The sequence below is a fragment of the Microtus oregoni genome, unplaced genomic scaffold (genome assembly GCF_018167655.1).
Source record: "Microtus oregoni isolate MIOR12 unplaced genomic scaffold, Mior012 000035F_ref0000213, whole genome shotgun sequence".
NCBI lineage: Eukaryota > Metazoa > Chordata > Mammalia > Rodentia > Cricetidae > Microtus > Microtus oregoni.
In genome coordinates this window covers 22897849-22918854 of record NW_024543094.1, presented here as the reverse complement: position 1 = coordinate 22918854, position 21006 = coordinate 22897849, and the positions used below count along the sequence as shown (strand labels likewise).

General features: G+C 40.8%; 1 protein-coding gene across 2 annotated transcripts in view; it reads left to right on the top strand.

Moving 5' to 3' along the window:
- The window catches only part of Rsu1 (Ras suppressor protein 1), a 180688-nt gene that overhangs the window by 75919 nt on the left and 83763 nt on the right, over positions 1-21006 (top strand). The gene's annotated exons all lie outside the window — the stretch shown is intronic.

Below are 21006 nucleotides of genomic sequence, written 5' to 3'. Positions count from 1 at the left end.
GTATGATGGGTGGCCTTACCTGTACATACCTGTGGTCCATCCATGAACAGCTCTGTGCTGTTGCCAAGGAAAAACAAATTCCTGCTGGTTTGTGTTTGAACTTCAATTGGCCAGAAGCAACTTTTTTTTTTTAACCTTAGAAAAAGTAGGGTATTTGTTTTCAGCTTATTAGAAAAGTTGTATCAGATGTTTTATGTGGGTGTATATCCATTAACCTCCATCCAAAATATCAGGGTCAAGTAATTGTATCAAAATGTGCAGCCAGGTGGAACATCTTCATGTTCTCACCGGCGAGTGGACTCTCAAGTCCTAGACAGCTGTCATTGCAGGTAAGAGGGGAGGGGCCTGGGGCTCTCTACTGGGTAGGCATCCCTGAGAAAACCCTGCTTCTGCTAATTAGTTCCTTGAAACACCTTCCTCATTAACTGGGGATACAATGTCAGAGAAAACACAGTGGAGTGCAGGGTGCTGGCTCGATAACAGGAAAACAACGCCAGGTATCTGTGTGTGTCATCTTGTTGGTAGAGCAGCTCACACACAGCCCCTTGCTGCCTGGTAGATCTTGTTTTGTCATTAGGGGATTTGACTTGCCTTGAAACTTTGGTTCATTTCCTTCCTTCACTGGATACAGAGATGGAGGAGGTGGATTATTTTTAGACATTAAATATCTCAGGGGTTTTGATTGCTTATGTTTTTTTTTTTTTTATCTTTTGGTAGAGTAGGGAGCAAAGCTTTTTTGTTTTATTTCTATTTATTTGACAATTTCAGGTATGCAGACACACACACACACACACACACACACACACAGAGTTTTGGACATTTTTTTAGGCCGTGTTACTCTCTCATCCCCTCCTCCTCTCTCACTGAACCCCCTTTCTTCCAGATGTGCCCCCCGCCCCACTTGGGTATCTTTTTTTTTTCTTTTTGATCCCTAAGCTTAATTATGTTTTCTTGCATGAGCACCAATGGGGATTATTTCCTGGAACATGGCACCCTCTCCCCCAGCATCCCACTAACTGCTCCAGTAAGGGGAAAAGGGAGGCCTTGAGTGAGTAGGGATGTGTAAGTAAGGGGACATATACTGGGGGTCGAAAGACTATTTAGCTTTTAACTCAAAAAAAAAAAAACAATTTGGAAAAATATTGTATTACTCTCATAAAACTAATGTCTGTTATGTTATAGATTTAAAGAATTCTGAAAGCTAGCAATACTTCACTCAATATTCCCCCACCTCAAATAACAATTATTTGTTTTGCTGATCAGTACTTAATAAATGTCAAGACAGAAGATCAACAAGTGGTATATATTGTTTAAACTAATAAACTACTTAGCTTAGTAAATTTAAGGAAGGAAAATCAAATTTCTAAAACATTACTACTTGACCAAGAGTATTAGCATATTTTTAATTCCCAAAACATTAATGTAAAGTTAGAACTTCTAGAATATTAAATTGTAGCTTTATTTCAAACTGTAGATTCATAGATTTTTATGAATGTTGTTTAATTGGTTGGATTCAGTTATCCAGTAGATGCTTTATCTAAAATGGCTTATGTTCTATATCCTGTGTGTCTGTATACTCGGTACCACTGTCTGTTTTGTGCTATTACAAAGACCCAAGACTGCAACGGAGCCTAAAAAGTCCTTCATCAAAGCTCGGTCAGGGTTGGTGTCTGCTGAGGGCTACTCTCTGCTTGCTATATGCTGACTTACTCCTCCACCACAAGAGGGGCAACCTACTATGTCTTCACTGTGCTGGTAGCAGAAGAGTAGGGGTGTGAACCCCGCCACCAGGCCTCTTCATAAGGACACACAATCCATCCTCAGGGACTCCACTTTCACTTCTGAGTTCCCTCCCTAAGGCCTCACTTCTTAGTGCTGTTAATTGGTGGTTGAGTTTCGACATGAATTCCGGAAGACATAGAAAGATGCAATGCATAGCATTTGAGAACATTTGTTCTCTGTTTGCTTGAGAGTTAATTTGTCTGAATATAAAAATCTCATGTCCCTGTGAATTTTGCTAAAGTAATATCACAAGCCATGTTGGTTTATCCACTTCTTAGTGACTTACACTTTTAACTCAGATGCCCATTTATTCTCATCCATTTATAGTCATAATATCTATTCATGTGTTTTTTCTTGCACTTCCTCTTTTTTCACACATACACACTCACACACACACATAGACAAACACATTCACACACACATCGATACACACACACACACACTCACACACATAGACACATATGTAAAAGCACAGCATGCATAAGATTATAAAGGAATTATTGTCATATGAAGACTCAAGCAATAACTGCACAGATCAATAAATAGGTAACCTTCAGAGCCTCAGAAGTGCCTTGGTGTCTTCTTACAGTCATTGGAAACATTGGAAAGACCTTTCTTTCTATATATGTATAATTTCTACCTTATCTCTTAGTGTAATTTTTTACTTCTGCTCATTTTGACTTTCATATAAAGCCATATCATTTGGCATGCTTTCTGTCTCCTTTCATTTGGCATTATGACGTGAGATCTATCCACATTATTGCCTAAGGCCGCATTTCCTTCGTTTTCATTGCTCCCATGATAGGAGTTATCTATTTACTAGTTCCAGTTCTCATTCAGATGACATAGTTCCTTAAGCAACAGCCCTGTCACTCTTCATACATTTCTCTGCTCTGGGACTAGTAGCAAAGTTAGAGCCCCTTGGTAGGCTGCTGTGCGACCCTGCATGCCCTTTGCACGGCTGTTCCTTCCTTCTCTAGCAACAAGAAGTTGTTTCTAACCCCCACAGAGCTTCTCTGGAGATGCCCACTGTTCTCCTCGCCTTCTTTCCAACAAGCTTGAGACATTGGATCTTAGGACTTCCGCCAAAGCTCACTTGAGAGGCCTTCATTATTGTCACTACAGTCTGTATCATGTTCGAACACTTGGAGCTGGATGGCACAGCGAGCATTTTCCCCCATTCTATTCTGAATTTCTCTTCCCTCAACTAGTGCCCATTACAGTTGTGGTAGTGGAATGTGACTGTTTGTTTTTTTGTAAATGATATATTATGGATCAAATCCCTTCTATCTAAATTGAGGAAAGAGGTTATAAAAAACCATCATTCCATTTGATTGTATCTCTTCTAAGTTATATTAGGATAAACCTTATTTTTAAAAAAACACAATAAAGTAAAACCTATAGACAGAGCATCTTTCAGTGCAACCGAAGTCAGCTGTCTTTGACCCTTTCCACCTGATAGCTTGTCCTCTACCTTTCTGGGTTTGGCTCTTGACTGTCTTGCCTTATCCCCGACACCTACCAATGTCCCTGAAACCTCTTATTCTTTTCTGACTTAAGTTATCACAAAGAAGTGCCTTAACCGCAGGGGGTAAATTATGATATGAGGCTAGCTTTATGTTCTTTTATAGGTTTTTAATATCAGGGAATGGAGAATTATTGTATGCTGTCTCTGAGTATGAGCTTAATATTATCATTCATCATCAAAGAGCATCTGAAAACTGCCATCAGGGCGCCTGCACAGATGCTTCATTGAACTGTAGTGAGGTGCTCTTTGTTCTTCTGTGTGTAATTTGGGGCCAACGTGGCATTCCCCTAAAGATAAAGACATTGCTTTTCAAAGGGCACAGTCATTCTTTTAAAAATACACACATGTTAAGGATTTTAAGTGACAGCATTACTTTCGAAGAAATATTTTATCTGCAGAGTGAAAAATATAAAAGTGGATATTTTATAATTAAGAAGATATTTAGCCTTTATATTTGACTGCATCCATTTTTTCTAGACCAACAAAATGATGAGAATAATGAAGTCAGATTCTCATGCAACTGTGATCTCTCAGCCCAAATCACTCCAACCAGCATGATATATATTGTTGTTTAGATGGATGCATTAGTACCTTAAATATTTAAAATAATGTGTTTTTCAGATACCTTGATTTCCTTAATCTGCTATTGTCCAGAAATGTTTTCTATTTGCCCTCCCAGTAAATATTTTATAGGCCCATGTCCCTTTTTTCTTTTATTGAAAATAGACTTTATTCTCATATAATATATCCTGATTACAGTTTTCCCTATCTCTACTCATCCCAGTTCTTTCCCACCTCCTCTCCCCCCAGGTCAACCCCTTTTGCATGTGATTGTCCTTTTGTGTTAGAACTTTCAGGTATGCTCTTACGTCATAATAGCATGCATGAGATCTTTCCAATGCTTTAAAAAAAGTTTTCAATTAGCCAGGCCGTGGTGGTGCATGCCTTTAATCCCAGCACTCTGGAGGCAGAGGCAGGCAGATCTCTGTGAGCAAGTAAAAAGGTATTTTGATTGAGGGAGCCATTATGTGGCTAGCAAGAAACCTAGCACTAAAAAAAATTTCTAGGAATCCACAAGAATGACCCTAGCTAACACCCTAAGCAATAGTGGAGAGGGTGCCTGAACTGACCTTGCCCTGTAGTCAGATTGATGAATATCTTAAATGTCCCCATAGAACCTTAATCCAGCAGCTGATGGAAACAGAGGCAGAGACCTGCATCGGAGCACGGGTTGAGCTGCCAAAGTCCCGTTGAAGAGTGAGAGGAGTGAGAATATGAGTAAAGAGGTCAAGACCATGATGGGGATACCCACTGAAACAGTTTATCTGAGCTGGTGGGAATTAACCAGCTCCAGCCCGACAGGGAAGGAACCAGCATAGGTTAGCTCCTCTGAATGTGGTTGACAGTTGCATGGCTGGGGCAGACTGCGGGGCCACTGGCAGTGGCACCAGGATTTGTCCCTACTTCTTGTATTGGCTTTTTGGGAGCCCATTCTCTTTGGATGGATACCTTGCTCATCCTGGATGTAGTAGGGAGGGCCTTGAACCTTCCCCAAAGCAAGGTACCTTACCCTCTCTGAGGAGTGGATGGGAGGTGCAGGGGTGGGGAGAAGGTGAAAAGGATGGGAGGAGGGGAGGGAATGGGAATTGGGATTGGTATGTAAAATGAAAAAAGATAGTTTTTCTTTGTTCCTTTAAAAAAACAAACCTGTGTGATAGTCAGAGGGGGTGTGTTGACTACATATGTGTGCTCCCTGTGCTGGTGTAAAAGAAGGGGATGTACTTAGTAGGTCCTTAGAGCAATTTATTCCTCATAGAGTACATATAATGTGAGAGAAACTCTAATTCATAAGGACATGCTTAGCAAGAACTAGAGCAGAGAACTTTCCATTTTCCTGGACCCAACCATGAAGTTAGTAGTTTGCATTTCTTGAAGATTCATTTGAGTTGTTGTTGTCTTTTTGAAGTATTCACAGGTCATCTGTACAGTGCAGTCATTCTCTAGAATGGCTGGTGACTGTCCATTTGTCTCTATTTGATATTTGACTTCTCTATGTTGTTATGTATAGGAGGTTTCTGAAACAGTTTGTTCAGTGTTTACTCAGAGTTTTTCACGTAATAGAGCATATGCTTTTGGTCATAATTATGGTTTGCCTTCTTTTAGTCGTGCTCAGCCAATTGCCCTGACCAGGCTACTTATCAAAGGCTATTAGCTGTTGATCTCTCATATTTCAGAGCGCAGTGGTGGGAAGTAACGATAGGCAGGGCTTGGGTGGACAGCATAGTGAGCAGAAAAACAAAGAGGTGTTTTCTCACATTGACCCTGCCCAGTTCCTATACCAGACATTGGTTTGATTCCAGCTCTAACTCTTGCTGGCCCTGAGATGTTTCAGTACGATGAAGCCCTTCCTAAGCCTTGCTTTTCTTAACTGTAAAGCACCTTCTTCAATGTACACTTTCCCTTGAGCCCTGAGCTTCTACGTAGAAAGTGTCTGGGTTGGGCTCTGGTTTATTCATGTTCAATGTATTTTCTTCAATGGTGAGTTATAAATAAATAGCGATTTAAAGCAAGCATCTTTTTATTTTCTTTTTGCCTGCTTAGTGAGTGACTCTGCAAAGGCCACAGTTGGGTTCCTGTCACTTGTTAGGAGCACAGGCACAGATCTTTCTAAGCAAGCCTTAGAGAGCTTGTGGGGACAAAAGGTTGAAATGGTGCCAGGCATTGTCCTTAACAAGACCTCTATATTCTCTGCCCTGAGTGCTTATGTTAGGGTTTCTGTTGCTGCGGTGCAACACCATGACCAAGAAGCAAGTTGATAAAGAAAAGGTCTATTTGGCTTACACTTCCACATTATAGTTTATCACTGAAGGAAGTCAGGACAGGAACTCAAACACAAGCTGATGCAGAGGCCATGGCAAAATGCTGCTTACTGGCTTGCTCAATCTGCTTTCTTATAGAAACCAGGACCACCAACCCAAGGGATGACACCAACCACAATGGGCTGGGCCCTCTCCATCAATCATCAATAATTAAGAAAATGCCTTATAGCCTGGTCTTATGGAGGCATGTTCTCTTAAGAGTCCCTTCTTCCAGATAACTCTACTTATGTCAAGTTGACATAAAACGATCCAGGACAGAAAGATAGCCATCAAAAGAGTTGTGAAACATAGTGAATGTTGGGAAGCAAATGAGTACCAAGGAAAGGAATGGGGACCATCCTTCAGTGGAGAAGTGCAGTGCAGGTCACCTTCTTAAGCACATCAGTGAAAGAATTAAGTTTGATCCGAAAGCTGAGGAAATAGTGTGGATGCAGACTGCTCATTTGTTTTGCAGCTGCGCAGACTTGAATAATTGTAGAAATGATATTAATTACAGTACTGGTTGGCCAATGGTTCGTGCATATTTGTAGCTAGCTCTTATATCTTTAATTAACCCATTTTTATTCATCTGTGTATTGCCATGAGACTGTGGCTCACTTGGTAAAGTTCTGGGTGTCTGTCTCTTTCTGCACCTACTTGGCATCTCCTTGACTCCACCTACTCTCTCAATAGATCTCTATTCAGATTTCCTGCCTGGCTTTGCTCTGCTAAGTCATTGGCCAAAACAGCTTCTTTATTAACTAATGGTAATGAAACATATTCACAGCAAACAAAGGAGAATCTCACATCATCTCCACCACCTTTTTTTGTCTAAATAAAAAGGAGGGTTTTAACTTTAACATAGTAGAATTGCATATAACAGAACAGGATTTAAGCAAGAATTATAGTTACAATATTTATATCTAGTTTATCTTTTATTATAACTAATGAAAGCTTTAACTATAACTGTCTTCAACTCTTCAAAGACCCCAGAAAGATACATTACCTAAGTAAACAGGAAGTATATTATAAACTATTTCCAAAACTCTAGAATTGACAGATACTTCTTGCTTCCTGAATAGTCACCCAAAGTTCTTCTATAACATTGGGGAATCCCTCTTCAGTCTACGGACTTAAAGTGTCTAGTAGACTTTTCCATGAAGCAGGAAATTTGAAGGACTGCTTTACCTATATTGACAGTTTGTCAGTCACTTTTTTCTGTATCCTACACAATGTCTAGATCCTACAAAATGTCTGGCAGACTCTTCATGAAGCAGAAATCCTGAAGGACTGTCCCATCTTTTGGGAAATTTATCAGTCACTTTTCTGTGAGTCCTGCATGTCAAGTTCATACAGCATACCATCAAACAGTCCAGGCAAGAGCAGTTTCCTACCCAAGTGGCTAGCAAACTCCATAAAGAGCCTCTTTAATGCCCATTATCCTCTTGAAGTAATTGGTAGTGCCAGAAGCAGACATGTCTCACTGTCAAGAAAAGTCTAAATTCTTAAAACATTTTAAATGCCACATTCTGTAAATCTTTGAAAAGTTTGAAGAATACTTATCCATTTGAAATATACCTCTGAACATCTAGAAAACTAACTAACATGGCTACAGTTTGACTATTCTAGATGACTATTAATCTGTATTTCTTCACTATACATTACATTTTTAAATGGGCTACACAAACACAATACCGTAAGCAAGAACAGAAATACATATACACAGTATAACAAAATTAACCTTAAATATGTATTAGTAGGCTAAGATCCATAACAATGCAAAATATTCATCTTTATATAATATCCTTCTTATTTTTTAAAATGTACTGTGACTATTAATCAATTTTAATCAACCCCCTTTAAATAAAAATAAACATTTATAAACAATCATTTTAGGAATTTGAGCATAGTTTTCTCCAGTCTGCTTCCTGCTGTTTATTGGGTGAAGTATTTTTAGGATTCAAAGAAACTTATCAAGGGGTCTTGTTCCATCAAACCACATTAGCCTGGAAGAAATCCACAGGGTTCTCATCTTCTGTGGAAACAAAAGCAGAACCTCTTTTCCAAAGTAACATATCCTTAGACCCAAATTTTGAAGTCAAGATACCTTTATGTTGGTTTAACTTTGCAGCTCCCAGAATCAAATGTGTCTCTGAAGTCAAAAATTCAAAGAAAAAGAAAATAATATACATAATGCAGATTCTCTGTATATATTCCATCTTCCTGTGGCTTATTTTTATTTACTCCTGTTGATTGCCTTGGGGTGGGCTACTCAGTCTAGGGTTAGTAACCCACCTGGCAGTCAGTTATTCCAGGGTCACGGAGAGGCACTACCTGGAAGATAATGGGCTAGGAAAGCGGAATGAGGCTAAGCGAAAATTCTTGTCAAAGCCTCCGTTTATTAGAGACGGAGTACAACTTTTATAGGGTAAAGAGTTGGGGGGTGGGCACAGGGGCCTGGGCTCTTGCCGCGTGGTTCACGTTGGTCACATGGTCCGAGTTGGTCACGTAGGCAGGAGGTTGTCTTCGGTCAGGTCACTGTAGGCCAAGAAGTCGCGAGTTGACACACCTAGATCCCTAGATAGTTTGGAATGTGGGGTGGGTTCCGCTAACAGATAGCTCTCATTAACAGCCAATTTGGGTGTGGGGTAGGCTCTGTCAATAGAACTATTCCTAACACAATTAAGGGTGTGGGGTTCTCTGCAGACTCCCCAGGGTGATGGTTCCTGCAATGATTTTAGGAGGAAATTGGCTCCTGACATACTCCTTTACTCTATGACTGTCTGAACTCTTTTGTATTACTTTTACTCTATTTAAAGACTTTGTTTTATTTTTTAACTGTCAATACTCATTTTCCTCTCTCCCAATCCTATGTATATTTATCCAACGCTGTGACTCATTCAGAGGTCTATTTCATCTGAATATCTCTTTATTGTGTATCTGTAATAATTTTCTGACCAGGAGAACTTTTTTTTTAATGTGAAGCAGGCATGACCAGGACTAACTCTGTGGCCTTGCCTGTTTGCTCTGCCCAGTCCAACATGGCAGAGGCATGTTCACCGCCTCTGCAAGTCATGCTCACTGCCCCAGCTCCAGGGATGCAGGGGGTCTATGTCGCTATTAAATAATTTGTAACACATTGCTCATAGACCCCATGTAAGTGCAGGACCTCTCTAAAGAGCCAGAGTTTTCTGCAGCACAGACCAGGAAGCCATCTCTTAAAGAAGCCATACCTCTGTTAGCCGCCAGCAACAGAACCTACCGGAAAAAAATGTAGCTACCAAAAAGTTGTGCTTAACTCTGTTCTTTTGTGTCTAGAATTCCTCCCAAGCTCTCTCAGTTTTTATGTGAATATAGTTGCTCCACATTGGGTGCCATTTTGTAAACAGAGTCTGCTCATACATTTCCCGGCTGCCCAGACCTGAATAATCAAACAGAAACTATATTAATCACAACACTGCTTGGCCAATGGTTCATGCATATTTATAGCTAGCTCTTATATCTTAAATTAATCCATTTCTATTCATCTGTGTATCGCCATGAGACTGTGGCTTACCAGATAAAGTTCTGGGCATCTGTCTCCTTCAGCAGCTACAAGGTTTCTTCTGGACTCCGCCTACTTTCTCTATATATCTCTATTCAGATTTCCTGCCTGACTTTGCTCTGCTAAACTATTGGCCAAAACAGCTTATTGGTTTACCAATGGTAATAAAACATATTCACAGCATATAGAGGGGAATCCCACATCAAAATAGGGTTCAGGAGCAAGAAAGACCAAAGTGAACTTAGATAATGCATTCAAACCATGTGTCATATGATGGAAAGTGATTTACAAGATGATTCTCTGGAGTGTCATTTAATGACCTTGAATGATATTGTATTTTAAGGAACAGTTGTTTAAAATTTAAGCAATGACTCTGACTACTCTATGGAGTGTAGCTTTGTGTTCCCCAGGCTTTTCCATTGACTGTTCTAAATGATGTCAGGTAAGAGACTTGGCCCTTGATGGTTCTTCCTTCATAGTTTGTAGCTTCAAACCAAATGGAAAAGTTTCTGAAACTCTCCATATGCTCAGTATTAACTAAATAGGAATAACATGTAAAATGTCACATGGAAGGAATTGGTTCACTGTTTGGAGTTGTTATTTTGGTCAAAGCAAAGATTCATATCCTGTCAAAGTGCTGAGGATCAGGAACTGCTGAGTGCTCAGCTCTAAATGGGACATCTTTTATCACCCACTCAGAGGCCCAGGGAACATTGCTGAAGAGGGGGTGGAAAGAGTGTAAGAGCCAGAGGATGGGGAGGAGTCTTCCATAAAGTGCCATCTTCTAGAAGTGGCATGTCCGTTGCAGTCATGAACACAGCCTGTGTGACCACCCACACAAGACCTGTGTGTACACACACACACACACACACACACACGCACGCACGCACGCACCCACGCACGACATGAAACTAAGCTTGGAAAAAGGCAGGGTCAACAGGACGCTATAGTGATATAAGGAGGTTATGTAGGGGGTAAAAGTTATTTTTTATGATGCCAGTGTTAAAGTGGTGATGATCAGAATGTCAGAGTGATCAGTTTGGAAGGCACTAGTAGCCAGTTGGGATTGGCAAGGCTGTGGGAATGAGTTGCAACCAGAAAAGTTAGTTGTTAAGTGCTAATGCTTGGAACCAAGCCTGAGTTTGACTCATTCAAGCTTGAGGGTTTTTTTTTTCCCCTGTAAATAAACTGAGCTTCAGAGACACCTTCACACAGTGAAGATGATTTTGTAATTGTTGATTGTTTTCCTCTTGAGTAGAGTATGATAGTACTTTCTGTTTTTGTTAATTGTTACTGTGACAGTATTTCATATTTTTAACCTGAAGCAGTTGGCTTTCTAAAAATACTGGAAACAAATTCATGATGTAATGATATAATCATTCTCACCCACATCCAAAATTGTGGTAGAACTCCATTTTCACTGTGCTATTTATAGTGATGCTTTTTTATGTTAGGATTCATAAATTATCAAAGTGAATCCGTGAGAGGTGTGGTAGATTCTTTCCCTTGAGTCACGTACTGGCTTTGCATTCATATTTCTTATGCTTTACTGTTGAAAGTTTTAGACTGTGTTAGTGGATGTGTTTGTATTCTGCTTAAATATGGATCAACACTAAAGACTAAGACGATGTGTATTAGTGACTTTGACATAGTTGTAACCAAAATACCTGTGAGAATAATTTATAGGAAGAAACCTTACTTTGCTCATAGTTGCTAAGAGTTTATTGTCCTGGGTGTCCCCCTCACCCTACCTTGCAACTTTTGGTCATTTTGGGGGCAGGGCAGGGGGAAATCAAGTCTAGGAGAGGGATGGGAGATTAGGGACCAGGTGACCTACTTCCCCTACCTAAGCCCCACCCCCTAAAGTTTCCATTGCCTTCTGCATTATCGCTGCCAGCTGGAGGCCAGGTGTTATCAAATGAGCCTGTGGGCAGAGTTTCATATTCAGATCATAATAATTTGTAGATGCTTATTGCCTTTTGTCACAAGGGAAACAAAGGGGTATAGTTGTCTCTATTAAAATGTATAGTTTCATTTTAATCCCCTGCAGTTTACTCTGCTCTGGTGTGTAGTTTTTGCTTTCATTGTGTTTAGAGGTAGGATCTATGTTTGTGCGTGTAGTGTGTTTATGCACATGGAGGATATAACAGAATTCTATCACTGCCTTTTCTTCTAGACTTTCTTATTAATACTAATAAGTGAATAATCAGTGAAAATAAGTTTAATCAACACTCATTAAAATGGATTGTTAATATGTAGCCTAAAAACATTAATTATTTTTTGCTTGTGAAAATTCGGAATTCACTGAAAATTAAGTTCCAGTTATTACAGTCTTACCTGTAGACTTAGCAATTGTGTCACTCACCATTGTTAATTATCTTAGTACATATTTTATGTGACACAGTGTCCACACCCTTATCATCCACAGCCTCTGCAGAGAATATAACACGTAGCACCAAGGTAATAAAAATATAAGCTCTCAAGCATGAAGCAAAGCTGAAACAAGCCATTTTTACATATAACTTAAGTTTAGGTTCTGTGTAGGTGGTTGATCCCTGACTTAACCTTTAATAAAATTGGATTCAAGGGTATTTATATATAAATAAAAAATAAAGTTAATTTCATTCTCTGCTTTCTTATGAGAATGTGCCTCCTGCTGCCTTACAGTGACATTAGAACTTCAGCTTTCATCTGATTGGCTAAAGCACAGCCCAGCTTCTTCCTAAGATAGTGTTTATGAGGTCAGACATGGAAAAAGTAAGTTTTCGCCATTGGGAACATTATTGAGGTGATTATTGTTCAGATTAAGGGATCATATTCAAGCCTGTTGCATTATTCTGTATTTGTTTGGCTTTTTATCTCTTCTGATGTTATCTAGTAAATTATTTCCCCCTTTTACATATTTTGGAAATTAAATTTGATAGCATCCCTATGCTACAGGCCTCCGCTACTGCACACAATTCTCAGATCTTTGTTAAAGAGTCTTCTGGGTTCTGTTAGTCAGGTCTGACCGCTTCCTTCTGTTGATTCAGGGGTCTTTGTTAGAGAGGAGGACCACCGAGGAAGTAGGGCCACCCTTACTTCCATAAAAAAAGAACATTGAAAACTGCAATGCTCACACTTGGGGTCTTCAAGGCTGTGAAGTGTGTGTCACATTGCCGAGTGTGAGTCACAGCATTTCTCTGCACTATTATAGAGGTTTCCATTCGAAAAGTAAATGGGTTAAGATAGAACATGCCAGCATCCAGGAGTTCACACTTCCCCCAGGACACCACAGTCCTTCTGTGCTCTGTTTATCAGCCACACCCTACCCTGGGAGTCTTCTCTGCCTTGCCTTCCCTCAAACCTATCTCTCCTTTCCCTGGTAGTGAAAGTCACCTGAGATATTTCCAAGTCGCTTATCTCTGTATGCTGATTTTCATAAGTGAGAATATAATAAAATTGTGTCTTAGTCAACCTAGAATTACATGATATTCATTTAAAAGCATATATATTATCAGATTACATAAAAGTATATCTCTGTATGTTGTGACTGTTGCATAGGGACTCTTTTGATGAGTGTGGCCTGGTAAAAAATATTCAATATCCTGCCCTGTTAATAAAATTGTGCCTTGCTCCTGGAAGTTGTTCATGCATTTAATTGGATCCCCGTTAAGTTCCAACAATACCTTTTATAGAAATAAAAGAAAAATCCTGAAATTCACATGAAATGCCAGTGGCCCAAATGGTGAACAGTGCTGAAAAAGAACAAATCTAGATGACTTACTCTTTATAAATTGAAAACATGTACAAAGTACAGTAATTAAAATAAGGAAGGGCTTGGGATGTGGCTCAGGGGTTCGACTCTTGCTTAGTGTGAACAAGGCCCTGGGTTCTAGCCCCAGTGCAAAACTCAAATAAAATAAAAAGTGCTATCATAATTTCAGATACAGACCAGTGGAATAGAGAACACGAATGTAAATTCTCGTGTATGTGGTCGAATGGGTTTGTTTGTATTATTAGCTCACTAGTTATTCAAATTAATGATTGCACTGTGGCATTTCCGTATACACATGGGGCATGTTTGTATAATCCCCACTCTTCCCACGACACTCTCTTGTCTTCTTGGCTCTCTCTCTTCCTGCCAGGCACCTTCTCCTCTGAAAGTCTTTCTGCCTTTGAGTGGACTTTTTTGTCATGCTCCCCCCCCCAATACACACACACACACACACACACACACGAGAAAGAATGTGAAGTACTTACTTTTCCGTGTTTGGAATATTTCCTTTAATGGAGTTACCTCCAGTCCAGTTTCATTCTTTATGGCTGAGTACTACTCCATATATGTGTCATCTGTTTATGATGTGTATTGTATAATCAATTCAGCAGTTGACAGGCTGATTTTATAATCTTGAATATTGAGACTAATGCCACAGCAAATGTGGGTGTGTGGCCTCTCTTTTGTGTAGTGGCTTCGTTTCCTTCAGATGTGTACCCAGTACCCAGTATACATATACTATATGGTAGATTTTTTTTTTTTTTTTTAGTTTTTAAAGGAAACTTTTCCATGAGGCTTTTCATGATGGCTGTAGTAGTGTGTCTTCTCCATGCAGTGTGTAGCCATCACACTGTTGAAAGCTATGAACAGGATCCAGCCTCTTTACTCATCACTGAAATGCCAATCAAAACTGCATTGAAAGCTAGACAGTGGTGGTGCACACCTTTAATCCCAGCACTCAAGAGGCAGAGACGGGTGGATCTCTGTGAGTTTCTAGGTTTGTCTGGTCTACAGAGAGAGCTCCAGGACATGCTCTAAACCTATAGAGAAACCACATCTCGGAAAATCCAAACCAAAACAAAATAGCGGCAAAAACCTGCACTGAAATTCTATCTCACCATCAATGGAGGAAAGTCAAGTCTTTCCAGATATGATGCTGTGAAGATTGTATGTCCACATTCAAAAGACAGTAAGTCAGACTCTTCCCTAACAACACATGCAGACAGCAAAACGGATCAAAGATTGAAATGAAGCCCTGTGGCTTCTACTGCTGCAATGAAACACCATGACTACAGCAACTGGGGGAAGAAAGGGTTTATTCAGCTTACTCTTCCACATCAGAGTTCATCAGTGAAGGAAGTCAGGACAGGAACTCAAGCAGGACATGAATCTGAAGGCAGGAGCTGATGTTGAGACTGTGAAGGGGTGCTCTGCTTACTGGCTTGTTCAACATGGCTCGCTCAGCCTGCTTTTTTATAGAACCCAGAACTACCTGCTCAGGGATGGTGCTATCCACCTGGGCTGAGTCTTCCCCCATGAGTTACTAATTAAGAAAAATTCCCTGCAGGCAGGCTTGTGTGTAGCCCAATGCTGTGGAGGCATTTTCTTAATTGAAGTTCCCTTCTCTCCGCTGGCTTTAGCTTGTGACAAGGTGACATAAAACTCGACAGGACACTCTCCAACTAACAGTAAAACTCTCTGGTGAAAATATAAAGCAAAAGCTTCATGACATTAGCTTTGGTGGGGTTTGGATATGATTCCAAAGACATAGGCAACAAAAGAGGAAATAGAAAAGTTGAACTCGGGGGGGGGGGGTGAATATATGTCCAATGACAGACAGTATCGTTAAGAGTAGCAAAGCCTGCTGTAATTCCAGTATAGGGGCTGAGGCAGGGGGATCACTTGAACTGAGGAGTTCCAGAGTGGCCTGAGGAACAAGACAAGTCTCTGAGGAAAGAGAAAGAGGAAGGAAAGGGAAGACAGTGAAAAGGTGCCCTGCAGAATGTGAGAAAATACTTGTAACTGATTCTTCCCCAAATACCTAAAAAACATAGAAATGTTTAGTATTCATGATCCCATCATCGAGAAATAACCAGTTTCCTAAATGCATTTAATTCTGTTTTTCTCCATCTGTATGCATATACTTTCATATGTGTATATTCTGTTCTCTCTTCCTACTATGTCTATATTCATGGTCTTGTAGAAAGTAAGATTGTTTCTGAGTTTTGTAGCCTACTTTCAGCCTTTACTATTATGTCATGACAATGAGCCCACGTCGTTAAATTTTATTTAAACATTTTAAATCCTGTAACTCCATATTATGCCTTCTATGAGTGTTTCATGATTTATTAACCAAGTCTTAGCCAATAAGCTGTGTCTAGTTGTCCATCGAGAATGCAAACAATTCTTAAATCGAAAACTTACAATATTAAATCTCTCAGAATAGTTTTGCTCATATGTTCACCACCATGCAAATTCCTCAGTCAAATCATCTGAACTTTTTAACAGCCTTTCAGAAAACAGGTACAGATTGCTGTTCTGACCAGCAATGTAGAGAACATTTCCATTTCTAGAACCCTGGTCACCTGGAATTTCCGTTCTTCATGGTTTAATCCATTCTGATAGAATACATAGGGTCTGAAAGACTAAATGTGTCCCATGGGCTGGTGGTACGATTTTGGAAGATTCGGTCGTCTTGAAGATGAAGTCAGGCTGGAGATAGTGGGCCACTGCAGGTGAGCCCCTGTCTGATTCCTGTCTTGCTGTCTGAGTCTTTTCCTGGCATGGCATGAATGGTCATGTTCTAAAGTCTCTCCCCACCATAACCAATTGAATCCTCTGAAACCATGAGCCAAAACACATCCTTCCTCCTTCAAGTTGTTTCCCACTGGTACTGTGGTTGTAGCGAAGTAAAAGCTGGAAGAGATTCTAAGAGGAGAAAAACAAATAGTTTCTATTTACTTATGTCAGCAAGCAGTTAAGTGACAGACCTGAATACTAAATCCTGCCAGTGAGGGTTTACTGAAAATGCCTGAGGGAGTATGCTAACTTGATGTTAAACTAACTGTAAAAGTTTTCGTCATTAAAGAAAAAGTTCTTTTTATTTCATTTAAATGGGTGTGGTGAAGATGGGTTGATGATAGCTGTATCAATTCAATTAAAAGGGGTAATGCAGCAACTTATTATTAAATATTAATTTTGTTATTAGTTTATATTTCTTTAATAAATGACTTCTCACTGGGTTTCCACATTACCAGAGACTTCTTCAAGGTTGGTATTTCTGGTTTCTCAAGAAGTTGGAAGGAAGCCTTCAGTAGCCCCACGAGCAAGGGAATTTGATGGGATGGAGGGTCATAGTGATTAAGACAAGCCATGACCAGTGTTCTTGGGGAAACCACACAATAAGATGTAACAAACCACTCTTGACTAGCAGTCTCTCAGTCTTCAAAAAAAAACAAAATACAATCATTGTAATCATTGTTTCTAAACTGCATTATATCCTCACTTTATTTTGAGATAGGCTCTTGATATCTAATGTAGGTGAACCTGGAACTCCCTTGGTGGCTCATGAAAGGTCTTCTTCCCTCTTCCTCCTGGGTGTTGAGATTGCAGACACACTCCACCTTATCCCTATTCTTGATTACCAACCTTTTATGCGCAGGACCCTACCCTCAGAAGAATGGCAGTTTTCTGAGTTTACATGTCAGTTCCTTAAGGGAACTCACAGAACTAGGGAAATGTTTGTCAAATGCACATGGTAGATTTTACTTAAAATCATAATGAAATCATGTTTCATAATCCTATGATGCTTTCCATTCCATAGAACCAGTTCATGGGCCGTCCTTGACACCCATCCATTGATTATTCTCACTTGGTGGACAGGGAGAGCAAAGCTCCACAGAGCACAGGGTTTGCCCAGTCTCCTGGTCGCTAAGTCAGTGAATGGTGTGTCCTAAACAGAATCTGGGACCATGGAGCTTCTTTTCTATAAGATCTGACATTACGTGAACAATACAAGAGGAATCTGGCAAGAAAAAATTGTATTGCCTCCCATGTTTAGACGAGTGATAGGGAGGTCCTAAACAAATGCCAGGTTTAGAACATGAATTATTTATTAGTGGCCATTTCCACTTGCAAAATGAAGCCGCTGTGATGGTGTGTGTTGGGGATGCTCACTGTTTTGTTGCAAGGTGATCATATCTACAAGTGAACAAGATCTACCCCCGTCCCCTATTACTCTGGGCCACAGTTTTAAAATGGTCAAGAAGAACATGAGATGGAAACGATGCAAAGTGTGATTTTCTCTATGGGGAAAAGCTTCTGGACCTGTTTGCTCCCGTATTCACATACATCAGGAGCTGCTTTCGTTGGATCCATTTGGAGGGAAGGTGGAGGGGGGGTGAGGGGGGTCCTTTTTGTTTTATAATCTTTTAAAATTTAAATTATGCCTTTCCCTGGACTAGCAGGGAAGAATAACTGTTTATCTTAGCATGCACGATAAAGCATCCATGGATTGCATGCCTGAAATAAACAGAATACCTATTTTCAAATCAGGTTGCCCCTGCCCAAGAAAGGCTCACCCGACAGTTGGCAGAATGATGGTGTGGCCTTGCATTCCCTGCAGAATAAATTTGAGAGCTCTCAGGAGACATCCTGCCTTCCTTTGATTGCGCTGATGATGCACAGAAAGAGGGGCAACCTCAGACCCAGATTCTGAAGCCTTTTAGAACCTGAGAGACCTCCCTCTGTAAGAGACTGGGTGGGCCGCTGCGGTGGTCACGGTGACGGGAAGATGCCCTCTCGGATCTGAGGCTCTTCTTTGCAGCAGTTACCACGCACTACGGATTTTGAATTTATTTTTGACAAAAACGCTTCCAAGGTCCTTTCATCTCTTCATCTTTAATCTTTTTTAAATTATGAAAATTAGCCACACTTACTACAACATTACGTTCTTGAAAGGGAAAATATGTTATCCCTTTTTTTTGCTGGTTCACATCTCTGTCTCACCTTAATTTTTCCTGTTTGAGGAAATGAACATTAATACTTGTGATATACCCCTTTCTTCTTTTTATTTTACACGTAAAATTTAATTATATGCATATCATGAGATTATTTTTCTTTTGCCTTTTGTTTAAAAAATGATCAGAAGACTACCAATACTTTTAAAAAATGAAACATGGCCCTCTTTCCAAGCCAGTTCAGACAGATGTCTATTTTAATTGCTAATCACATTTACAATATCACTCTTGTCTCATCACCTTGTAGTGAGCATTCTAGTCCCTGAGATTATTATTACAAGTATTTTCTGTTGCAAAATGGCTATCATCTTATAAGCTTTTATTATTTTTCATTCAGTAAAATAGAACTGAAGACAGAGGGACTTTGCATAGTCAGCCAGCTATAATCACACATTTCTATAATTGCCAGGGTTGCACACTGGAATGAAATATACACATATATAATATATACATATATATATGTGTGTGTGTATATATATTATATATATATAGTTTCTATATGGGACAACTATCAACACACCTTTTATGTTGTGTTGTCCTTGTTTGCCATTAGATTCCTTGTGGGGATTGACTGCCGAGCAGGGGAGGGGGTACTTTCCAGGTACCATGCGATCTTGTCTGTGCTCCTTCATGAGCATCAGTTACCTGGGCTTAAGCAAGCTTGGGATCTGAATGATGGAATCCCTAGTCGGCCATGGTTTTCTAGGTTAGCCTTGTTAGACCATGGTCTTAGATTTTTATGAGTGAGGGAGAACCTGACTTTCGGAGTACATTAATTTAAGTGCTCTCTGTGGCATCATTGTGAAATTGGGGAGGGAGGAAATGCCATTTTGATGACGTGAAAAATTTACCCAGCTCTCCCGCCTTGCCCTGCTTGCAGTGTGATAAACGGTGCTCCTGGCCACCCGCGTCAGGATCTTGAGTTCCCGGGAAGAATTTTCACAGTGTGATTACGGGAAACAACCAATTTCCATAAGTGAAAATGAGCAAGCTTATTAATGGGGCCTTGGTTGCCTATTGCATTCAATCACGTTTATAACCAGCAAGGCGAATGATTGTATTGCATGATTTAGAGTTTACACAATTACCACCGCACAGCCAAGCTGGCTGTACTAGGGGCTGAGAAAGAGGCATATGTGGTCCTTTTGCAGGTAATAAAATGGAAAATCCAATTTGCAATTGCAGAATAAGCCTCTGAGTGATAGATGATCTTCATAGCAGCATCGGTCAGAGGGTCACCGCTAATCAAGGTGCTGCCTGGCTCCCCCAGCGGCCCGCTCCTCCCGACTGAGGAGTGAGCAAAGTGAGTTTGTGTCTGCGAGCCAGCCAGCGTGTCTGTAGATGCACCACTTTGGAGCCTATTAGATCCTCTTTGTCACAGTGCTTAATCCTGCTGCCTGGTCCTTGTTAGAGCACCACCAGGGCACTGCTCAGCCTTCTAATAAAGGGGCCTGGGGGAGGGCTCCTTGCTGGATGCACTGAAGCGTGCAGTGTGAGGGCGATTGCAGGCTGACTGACAGCAGGATGAGATGCTGCCTGCCTGTTATTACTTAAAAGGGAACACACCCCGACAGCTGACAGACGAGCTTCGCCGAGGCGATGGGAACTTGTTGCTAGGCCGATATGAGACAGATGTCATCTTTTCTCACGCCATAATGGTCCATCTTCACTCTAATTATATTAGCCCTCTTCTGAAATTGCTGCATGCCAGGCCGGTGCAGAGTGAGATAAGAGAACCGGGAGACAGATCGCTCTCTGGACGGATTGCAGCTGCACAGAAGTAGGGATTGTGTTAACTACCAGTGACGTTAAGTCGAAAAGCAAAAGATGCTCATCCCATCATGCCCGCTCCCGTGATAATTCTGGGGAGATGCTGCTCTGTTAGGATCACCTGTAATTTCCATCTTGGTTCCAGGTAATTGATTCCTCCTTCAAGGTTTGTTGTGGACCGTCCATGTGGTCTTCACCATCCTTTCATCAAACAGGAAGCTGATGTTTTGTTTTTCTCTTCAGTGAACTTGAACCATTCTCTCCTCTCAGACACGCCTCCCCCTCGGTTCATCTTGGGTTGTGAGGGCCCCTGTGTATTTGCTTCAGCCGCACTGATACTAAAATCAGCAGAAGATAAAGGCATAGGGTAACTCGGCTCTCCCTCTCCACCCCGCAGCACAGAGAGCAGAACAGCAGAATGGATTCAAAGTGATGGAAATGGCGATGCTGATGAATAATATCCCATGGTCCTCTCTGCTTCCTCTCACTCTCACACATCGGGTTATGACTCCTTTTCCCTGAAGGGAGCATGTCTAGCCTACAGTCAGCATCCCCTCTGTGCTCCAGTTAGCAGAAGTCATTAGCAATCCTCTGTGCCTCTCCCGTCTCCACTGACAGCACTAAATAGAGACATCACCAGGGACTGACAGATCTCCAGGGGGCTGAGGGCTTCAGGCAGAAAGGTATGGCTGACCTTTCCTGGCATTATTCCCTTAGGTTTGTCTTCCAAGTGTGGCAGCGAGGGAGCA